At 37.7% G+C, this 10740-nt stretch overlaps 1 non-coding gene across 1 annotated transcript; it reads right to left on the bottom strand.

Annotated features, from left to right (window-relative positions):
- Positions 1-247: 247 nt before the first annotated feature.
- On the bottom strand, positions 248-366 carry LOC145677768 (5S ribosomal RNA). The gene has a single exon (XR_014129991.1). It is a non-coding gene; the product is annotated as a 5S ribosomal RNA (ribosomal RNA).
- Positions 367-10740: the final 10374 nt, after the last annotated feature.

Genomic DNA, 10740 nt, shown 5'->3' on the forward strand with positions numbered 1-10740 from the left:
TACTTTTAAAAAGTGGTAATACATTCCGTGTTAAGTATAGTAGTAGGTGCACACGGATCGGAAATCAGGTTATTTTAATGTGCCGTGCAAATAAACAGGCTGTTAGTGTAAGAAATAGTGGGTATAACGCTTAGAATATCGATTAATCGCTATGAAATAATGTTGATAAATTATCTCTTGAAAGTACTATAAAATTAATGTTTCTAGTATTTTCGTACTTGAAGGATAATGAAATTTGAAAAAGAGATGCCAACAGCACCTGGTGTTCCCAGGCGGTCACCCATCCAAGTACTGACCAGGCCCGATGCTGCTTGACTTCGGTGATCGGACGAGAACCGGTATATTCAGCATGGTATGGCCGTTGGCAACTACCTTTTCTTCAATGTCCTGTTAAGGAAGTATGTTTTAAGTAAGAATTGACATTATTAACTATAAAGGCAAGCATATTAACGTCGTTAACATTACTTGGAATATACTAATATTCGAATAAATATTTGAATGTTCGAATGATGAGTGATTCGGATGTTCATAGTGCCACTATGTCCTATCGAGTTTACTATCACGAACCACGTATGAAATTGTATATAAATAAATAAAAATAAATCCTTTATTAAGTATTGATTACAGGAAAAAGGCAAACTTACATTCTTTAATGTACACAATGAAATGTATGAAAGATATTTTTAAGATATGTTTCACTTACCCTTTATAACGCAAGGTAGTTTTCAGTGTAGCATCCTCTTCAGCTGCGAGATAACGTAAGGCAGATGATCATTCAGTCGTGAAGCACTAAAATGTAATATACATTTTAACTATTATCGATAAGAATTATTTACTGCAGGGATGCAAATAAAGTGAGGCAAATTAGTAAATAAAAACCGATACTGTAACTGATAATGTAATTACGTATCTGTATTAGTTGTATATACAGTAATCGCACGATTATCCGCGGAGTTGGATGTTGGCATAATCGCGCATAATCAGCAGTATGAGCAGAAAAGGGAAATGAAATGAAATCTTTAGATTTACGTCGCATACTTATACCGGTTACGCTAAAGGAGACGGTGATGATGAGTACTGAATGAAGAAAGTGGGAGGAAACGGGAGAAACCCGAGAAAACCCATGAGCACGGTCTTTATGCACGACAAAGTTCACACGGCACGAGCTGGGATTGAACCAGGGACCCCAAGCACCGGAGGCCAAAAAAGGGACAAAAAGTCTTTCGTGCAACTTTCGTTTTCGGTAAAAAGTTTACACATAATTTAGAAAGAGTAGTTTTCTGGTCTTTTTATTTCACAAGTTGGTTCATGTCTATATTTTTTACATGCATAAAAAATTTTTCAACTCCCTTGCTTAGTTCCTGTTAAAGACCTCTACCTCTGATTGTATTTTTTGCACATATTCTTATTGTTTTCAGACAACATTTCTAAGAGCGTAATTTATCGTCAGCAAGAAAAGAAAAGGAAAGCCTCGGATAGTGGAATGTGTACTGTATATATATATATATATATATATATATATATATATATATATATATATATATATATATATATATATATATATACGTATTAGTATATAGTTTTATTTTATACGTCTCCTATTATTACACAATGTGCAGATATTGTGAAAGCGCAAGTAAATATGTATAACTCCCCGTTCTGCACTTAATAACTTGAAAGAAGTTCGGGGAAGGTAGTGTAACAGAAAGTGCAAACAGAAATGAGGGTTTACAGGCATTTAATATTATTCCGTAGTAGTATGATTTTTTGTAAAATATATATATATATATATATATATATATATATATATATATATATATATATATATATATAACATACATATTCAATGATATAGTAAGAGGTTAGCAGCACTGATAGAACTGCAGAAAGTACAAAACCGTTAATAAGAAAGAGAGAGAGATGGTGGCCGCTTTTGTGCTTTTCATTGGCTAATTCCGAATTGCGCGCGAATACGTACGAGATTTCTTTCTTTTTCCTCTTCGCAGCCCAGATGTTGCCAATTAGAAGTTTTTAGTACTACATTTGTATGAAAATGTTGCCTTTAAGAAATGTGGTTTGCATACGGAGAAAAGAGCAAAATGAATATTTATCTTAGTGGGCATGAAAAAAGACGAAACATTTTGCAAGATGGACACACGAACTTCCTTAATGCAGGCGTTCAGTACATTATTGTAAAGAAAAAAACACTAAAAAGAATTACTTCAATATCCCTAGCAACATTCAACAATTCATAGAGAAAAATCTTTATTTTGAGAACAATGGAAAACTATGTAATTGTAGATAACTACTAAATTTAATGATTAAGGAAAACGTTTAGGCCCGGCCCTTCAGAAAGAAAGTGCACAGAATTTTCTCTCATGGAAGCAATTGCAAAATCAACATTTTGTTTGCAGTTATAATTAGAGGATCTATATACAGGGTGTTCGAAAAAGAATGTATCCTCTTGAAAGAAAATATTCTCTGGGCCCCTAATCCTTTATATACCGAAAGGAAGTTTGTATAGCATTTTTTCTTACCTTCGTTAGAAGAATTGAAAGTGACTACTATCGTGACACGGGAGATATTTGATCGATAGTCGAATTACTCCCATGCTCGAATGAACACGTCTCTTGTAAGGAGAGGAAAGGCTTCTGTGATCCGCTATCGCAGCTGTGTCATATCTGCAGAGAATGTTAGGACACAAACGTGATCTTTGAGAGCCTCGTGAAAAGAAGTCGCATAGTATCATGTGTGGAGACATCGGGGCCATCTGAAGAACGCTTCATCATTAGGACCAAGGGCGAGTTACGAAACACTCTGGGATATATTTATTAACATAACTTCTCGTCATTCTGCAAGTGTGGTGGAGCTCCATCCTATTGGAAAAGGAAACCTCGGGAGCCCTCTTCATGTGTAGGTATCGTTCACATCTGAAGCATGTGAAGATAGATTACTGTACTATCGTGTACCTAAAATCATTTTCTACGAATACGAACATGTCTACACTGAAGGCAGTGCAGCTCTTTTTCTCTTTTTTTTTTGGTCATGTATTGTAACGCGGGGCAATGCACACAATAACATGTAATGTTGTGTATCATCATAAAGGGCCAGGGCGATGATTGGATCTTGATGGACGTGGAGAACTGATAGGTGATGTGAGTGGTATTGTGATCTATGGTTGTATGTTTACTGATGAATGCATAAGGAGAGGTGAAGGGGTTGCCTTTTTTTTTATGTCGATCGGCAGGGAAGCGATTGGGAAACTTTTGACTTTGTTTTTCAACCGAATATATTGATTGAATAGGTCGCCGACAATTTTACGGGGCGTCACGTCGTTGCCTTTTTCATGTCGATCGCGAGCGAAGCGAGCGTTTTTTTTTTTTTTTTTTTTTACCGACAATATGTATTGAATCGGTTGCCAACACCTTTAGGGGCGCGTCACGTCCTTCTTTCTGTGCTGATCGCGAGCGAAGCGAGCGCGAAATTTTTGACTTTTTTTTTTTTTTTTTTACCCACAATATTTATTCAATCGGTCGCCAACACTTTTAGGGGTGCGTCACGTCCTCTTTTCTCTGCTGATCGCGAGCGAAGCGAGCGCGAAATTTTGACCTTTTTTTCTCTTTTTAATTCTTTTTTTTTTCTTTAAGAAAAAATATTGATTTCATAGGTCGCCAACATTTTTACGGGATGGAACATCGTTTATTTGTTTTTCCAACCGTCTTTCTGTCTTGAGCCCCCGCCAAGTTAACTTTATGGTGGACAAAAACTATGTGCGGTGGGTTACCGCGGGGTTCTCCCGTTTCCTCCCACTTTCTTCATTCCACCACCATTTCAATCATTTCTCATAATCAGCGCCTCTTTTAGCCTAAGCGGCATAACGTGGGACGTAAAACAAAGATTTCCTTTAGTTGCTTTCTGTCTTGATTACGAGCGCGAAATTTTTTACTTTTTTTTTCTTTCTTTTGATATTATTCATTTAATAGGACGGCAACACCTTTACGGGCCGCCGCGTCGTCGTTTACACTTCTTCAGCCCATATTCTTTCTGCTTGTTCGTTTTCCGGCATCTTGTTATCACCGCCCGCGGGAATGCCTATGTCTTTCATCGCTTTTTGAAGCAAATCTTTAATAAATATGCACTCTCACATTTCTACTAATATGCATACCACAGTGGATAGACTGTAACTAGGAAAGCAGAAGCCTGCATATCATATTATTTAACAGTTGAAAGTGAACTGCCATTTTAAGTTTGATTTTGATCAGATGAGTGCAGTTCAACTCGTCGACAATTGTGAAGATTCTCGAGGTTAGGGACCATCCATTTTGTGCTTTGTAATGAAAATGGCTGCAGCCAAACTTCTCTGATCTGAATGAAACTTGGCATGATGATACATCTTGACCTGCTCTACAAGTTTATTTAGTATTTTCCGTTGCGCAGGCTTTTGCTTCTCCAGGTTCTCCCATGGAACTGAGAAACGTATTCAGTCGAACTTCTGCGGTAAGTCAGTATATCATCCTGAGAAGTTTGATCGAGATAGCAGAGGTTCGACTATTCGTTTTTCAATTCCATGTGATATTACAACACGGTGAACTAAATTTATATAGAAACACTTTGATTTTGTTTTGTTTTTTGCTAGCATTAAACTGAGAAAATGTTATTGAATAGACAGAGAACACCACTCAAAGAAAAGTACATCATAAGAATATATATATGGTTGCTGTGGTTCTCGGTTTAATTTGCTAGTTAAGAAACTTGCTCTAAATAAGTACATCTTACAGGTGAAAAACTAAGCCAGGCGATAGAATTAAATATAAAGTTATACACTTTTATTTTACGTTTACTAGTGTTGGGTTACTACTGTAAAATAAGTCAGTATATATGAAAGATAACTGTATTAGGTACTATTTTCCACCGGCGGTGTATTCTTGCATAGTGTACTTAATGTTTACAAGCGGGGCGCTACTAGTATGGATGCATGACAAGTGCTATTGAAACTCGAAAACTAACTGGTTTCCACTACCCTTGCTTATACGTATACCCGCGTCGCCTTCGCTCCTGTTCACTTTGGACGCACATTCTTGCTATCGCTCAGGCCCCCAGCTTTCTCCTGTTTTGGCTCCCTTAAATAGTATTCGTGCTTTTTATTGGCCACCTGGCAAAGCACTTGTAATGATTTTACACCAGTAACTCTAAAATACATGTGTATTACTTTATTTAATTCTGTCGTCTGCAGAATTTTTTTTTTTTTTCGTACAAATATGCCTTTTCATGCAGAACACTGAATTTTGCCTGTAAATTTTTGAGAATATGCTGTGACGAAACTTGAGCACCGTTCTTCTTTTCTTTCTTATCACGAGTCTTCTTTAGCCTAATGAGCACAATCATCACACGATAACGACTATTCTTTTCATTTAACTTGTAAACAAGTTGAACTAATAATAATAATTGATGTACAAAGGAGAAGTGTCCTACATATTTGAGGTAAAAAATAAAATAAATATACTTCTACTTCATCCGTGTTTACAAAGTTAAATGTTATCGATTTACAAAAAATGGTCACCTATCCACACACTGACCAGGCTCGACACTGCTTGACCATACATATTAAAACATCGGTCCCACTGAATACACAAGTAGTAAGCACATTCACATAAAAATAATTAGGATTACAGTATATAAAATGTGTTAATTAAAATAGCAAATGCCTTACCTTATCACAGGCGATCCAAAGCCACTGCACATCATCTGCTACGCACACTATATTCCTCCAATATTTCACTCACTTCCTATATCACGCAACAGAAAATATTAATAAAATTCACTTAGCAACATTTTCATTTTTAATCAACAATACGTATAACAATTAAGAATAAAATTAATTGTGAGCACATTGTTATAATTAGAATACTGTTTTTATTCGTTTACAAATATGGGATTAATATAGAGCTGGCAGCAACAATATATACAACTCATCCTGTATGTATCGTAAATCCTAACTTGAGAAGACATCTCTGACGCAAACAATGAGACAAGAAATCAAATACTATATCCGACACATTTGGGGTTTATTGAACTTCAATGTTGGAAGATACCACCTTGTCGGTAGTACAAATGTAATATCCTTACAACACGCGGAACTTTTGCCAGGCATATCTAGGAATTTGGGAAGATTAATTGATATCCTTAATGTGCAATGTATGATTATGACGCATTGTTATGTACACGCAGACGGAACCAGGACAATCTATAGATGACATTTGCACTGTGTTTGGACAATTTGTTCGCAGAAAGTAACCGTTTTTGTCTATGAATACTTGAGAACATGGAAGGTATGAGATATACATTTTATGCGCAAATATTATAATACAAATCATTGTTAGTTTGGTGGATGCGTGAAAGAAAGAAAAGGAGTAGATTTTTGCAGACGTCCGGATATAAAGCGAGAACTGAGAATACGCATCTATAACATCTATTTTCTTTGTGTTAATGATATCGATGAACTAATCGGGGAAACTAAAATACAACTGTTTGCAGTATAATTCGAAGTATAGTCAAGTGCAGAGGCGTACTCACGGGGTGTCCACCGGGTGCGGACTCCTCGCAAAAGTTCCTAAGTGAACATACATTTGCAGACTTTCTCATTAAATGTAGTTATTAACAGGGAAAATATTGATGTATCATCAATATAAATCTGATCTTACACTTCATCTGTACTCTGTCTGTATCATGTTTTTGTGAAAAAGTAAGTGGAATATTTATCGTGTTTTCGAATGCAGAATAATAGTATATAGACATAGTGGCTTGTAGTATTGGAACCTTGCCCCCCGAAGCTTGGATCCCTTAGAAGAAAAAAAAAATGCATGCGCGCCTGGTGAAATGGTTAACGAATTCAGTTCACTCGATGAATCGACAGATAGTAATACACATTTCGACAGATCGACAGCATTCGACAGATACAGACATATGAAAGTAGCACAAGAATTAGGCGAAAGTCCGTGCGTTTCCTCAATTCACGTAGGAAACAACAGAAAATATCAACTACCATAAAATAATCCGTATATATATTTAATTTATTTGGAATAAAATAAATATAGAAACAACCTGTTCATACATAACTACGGTAAGTGCGTTAATTGCTAACGTAAGAACAAATATGAAACAAGGCACAAAATAAAAAAGAAAAATAAAGTTAAAGGGAATAAATATTTAGGCTTGATTGTCATTCGTATTAAGAAGCTGGGTAATAAAATGTTAAAATCTACAGAAAATTATGAAATTAAATCAGGATTTGAAATAAAAGTCTATACATTGGAAGTAGGCCAGGGAGTTTGCAAGGCAGATGTGTGCGACACGCGTTACTTTATAGATTCCCTTCATTGAACTATAGTAAGCAGTACGAAGATGGTACTTTGCGTATAATCACAGGAAGGATTGAAGTTAATTACCATGGTAATATAATTATTTATTGATAAGTATTTCCATGTTAAATTATGAAAATTATAAGCACAAGGAGGGTGAAAAAGTAGTGTGACCGACTTAGCAATGACTGAAACATAAAATAGAAAAGCGAATAAAAACAAATGCCTTTTGAGTTATGTGGAATAAAGTTTCTTCTAGCCAGTAAGGAAGAATAGGATCTGGTGCATTCATTGAATACCTGAAAAAAATCGTTTATCAAAATAGAAGGAAACACACTTATCGTTGTGGCAACTACGAACTTCTGTTTACCTCAGCCCGCCTCAGCAAGTGCTTTCTATCCGGTCCGCGCTCCGTAACCAAACTCAACGCTGCCTGCCAGCGAAAATTTCATTCTTCAGTATCGTTGAGTTTATTGCAGAAAGCAATGGCAGATACGGCATCAGCACCTGCAGCCCCGGCACAGGCTTCTCCTAAGAAGTCTGCAAAGCCTAAGAAACCAAAAACAACACCTTCTCATCCAAGAACATCAGAAATGGTGAACAACGCCATCAAGAATTTGAAGGAAAGGGGAGGAAGTTCACTGCAAGCTATTAAGAAATACATCTCTCAGAACTACAAAGTGGATGCCGAGAAGCTTGCTCCATTTATCAAGAAATACTTGAGAAGTGCAGTTGCTTCTGGGTCTTTGGTTCAGACCAAGGGAAAAGGTGCATCTGGATCGTTTAAGCTTAGTGCTTCATCGCTGAAGGAGAAGCCTGAAGGTGGATCTTCAACCAAGGCGAAACGATCAGCATCAAAGGAGAAGAAGCCTGCGAAAAAGCCAGCAGCTAAACGTCCCAAGAAGACTGGTGAAAAGAAAAAGGCTGCTGCTCCCAAACCTAAGAAATCACCATCTAAAGTGAAGAAGGCAAAAACTCCCAAGAAGCCAAAGGCCCCGAAGCCAAAGAAGGCTACAGCAAAACCGAAAAGTGCTAAGAAGGCTGCACCAAAGAAGAAGTAAATGTGTCAGTAAATCATCTGACATTTTAAAACGGCTCTTTTTAGAGCCATCAAATACTTTGAGAAGAGTAAAATTGTGCTTTTCCTATCATTATCACATGTTCATTCATAGCAATGTATAGTATACACGCAAGGGACTTTGAGTTTTCTTTTTAACCGAAGCACTTCTTGATGTAAGTGCTTTATAACAGAGGGGAATTGAGGGTGGGGAAAGAAAGCTTTCACGGGTGTCAAGAATGGTGTACTCGAAAAAAAATGGGGAACACATTACGTAATGTCAATTTGTGATCACTTACTTTTTCCTTGTTCCTATCTTCAAGTAGCGAAACAGTACAGAAAACGCACTTAATGCATTTGTTAGAAAAACTTTTGCAGGCTGACTGGGTTCGATTCTCGGTGGGAGCTCAAATGTTTCGCATTGCACGTTAATAAGTAGGTCCACGTTTGAAACAGCCTTGCTGCTGAAAGGGACACTAAACTAAAATCAACTCTTTTCAAGGCTGGGGTGAAAGAAATGTTCGAACTTATTACAACTCGTGAAAGTGAAGTAGACTGTTTCAATTTAACGTCGTACTATTATGATTTTTATGATAAAGGAGACGGGTGATTACGCCTAATGAATGATGGAAATACTGGTGTAATGAGAAAGTGTTAGGAAAAGGGAACACGCTAATAACCACGGATACCGTCTTATAATTCGTAATATTGCTATAAAGAAAAATAGTAACACCAGCAGAAATGTAGGTGTACAATTGAACTGATGTTAAGTACAAACAGACACTTAAAGAAAGTTTAGTTTAACGTTTGCATTCAACAGCAGCGACCTCTGAGAAAATATTACTTTTGCTACCTTGGAAGAAGTACATATTTCGCCTGCGAGTTCTATGAGATTAATAACGTTGAGAAGGGCAAACAGTGGTTGAATCGAAGTTAACTTATGCAACATATGGCAAAATCGAATCCTTGACCACATAAAACGAAGATAATCAATCGGTAAACATAGGGGAAAACTAAAGAATATACTTGAAAGATAGGATGATATACGAAACGAGAGGAAAACGAAGGTAGATGTATTAACTATGCAACATACGGCGTGAGAATTTAAAAAAAAAAGATAACAAGTATGGACAAGATCCTTGTTAGGATAACAGCATCTCTAAGTAGTGTATTGGTCCTAAAAAGGACCGTTTTTGAACTCAGTGCCAGAACTTCAAACTTAAGCACGTTCCCCACGGATGCGGCGAGCAAGCTGAATGTCCTTAGGCATGATTGTGACTCTCTTTGCGTGAATAGCACACAAGTTGGTGTCTTCGAAAAGCCCTACAAGGTAAGCTTCACTTGCCTCCTGTAAAGCCATGACAGCTGAGCTTTGGAAGCGAAGATCTGTCTTGAAATCTTGTGCAATTTCTCGGACGAGTCGTTGGAAGGGCAGCTTGCGGATGAGCAATTCAGTGCTCTTCTGGTAACGACGAATTTCTCGGAGAGCCACAGTACCAGGCCTGTAACGATGGGGCTTTTTCACTCCACCGGTAGCTGGAGCACTCTTTCTTGCAGCTTTGGTGGCAAGCTGCTTTCGAGGAGCTTTGCCTCCAGTAGATTTCCTAGCTGTCTGCTTGGTACGTGCCATTGCAACTGTCACGACTTGTTTCAAATAATTGCGCGCTGAATGAAGTCAAGTTATATAAAGAGCAAAACCGTTAAATCAAGCTATTTCTCATTGGATAAAGTCAGTCGAAAAGGACAGTTCTCATTGGCTTAGACACGTTTTGTGTTTTTCCTCCGTGCTTTCCCTGCATGATCGAAGGAACAAAACCACGAGTCTTGGGCTGCTTGGGCTTGTATTTCTCGTGTGTGGTGAGCGAAGCAGTAACATATCGAAATGACAGGACGTGGAAAAGGAGGCAAGGGTCTTGGCAAAGGAGGTGCCAAGCGCCACCGTAAAGTTCTTCGTGACAACATCCAGGGTATCACCAAACCCGCTATTAGGCGTCTTGCTCGCCGTGGTGGTGTGAAGCGTATCTCTGGTCTCATTTATGAAGAGACCCGAGGAGTATTGAAAGTATTCCTGGAGAACGTAATCAGAGATGCTGTTACATACACAGAACACGCCAAGAGGAAGACAGTGACAGCTATGGATGTTGTGTATGCCTTGAAGAGGCAAGGAAGAACCCTGTACGGTTTCGGAGGTTAAGTTGGGGTTCCTCCTATTTTGGATATAAAATTGGCATAAACGGCTCTTTTCAGAGCCAACAAATTTATATAAAGGGAAAGATTTACTTTGTGCGATTTTCTGTTAGATTATAAGAATTCGTGTAACTACAT

This window comes from Thermobia domestica, unplaced genomic scaffold, assembly GCF_964235325.1.
Source record: "Thermobia domestica unplaced genomic scaffold, izTheDome1.hap1.1 HAP1_SCAFFOLD_1376, whole genome shotgun sequence".
Taxonomy (NCBI): domain Eukaryota; kingdom Metazoa; phylum Arthropoda; class Insecta; order Zygentoma; family Lepismatidae; genus Thermobia; species Thermobia domestica.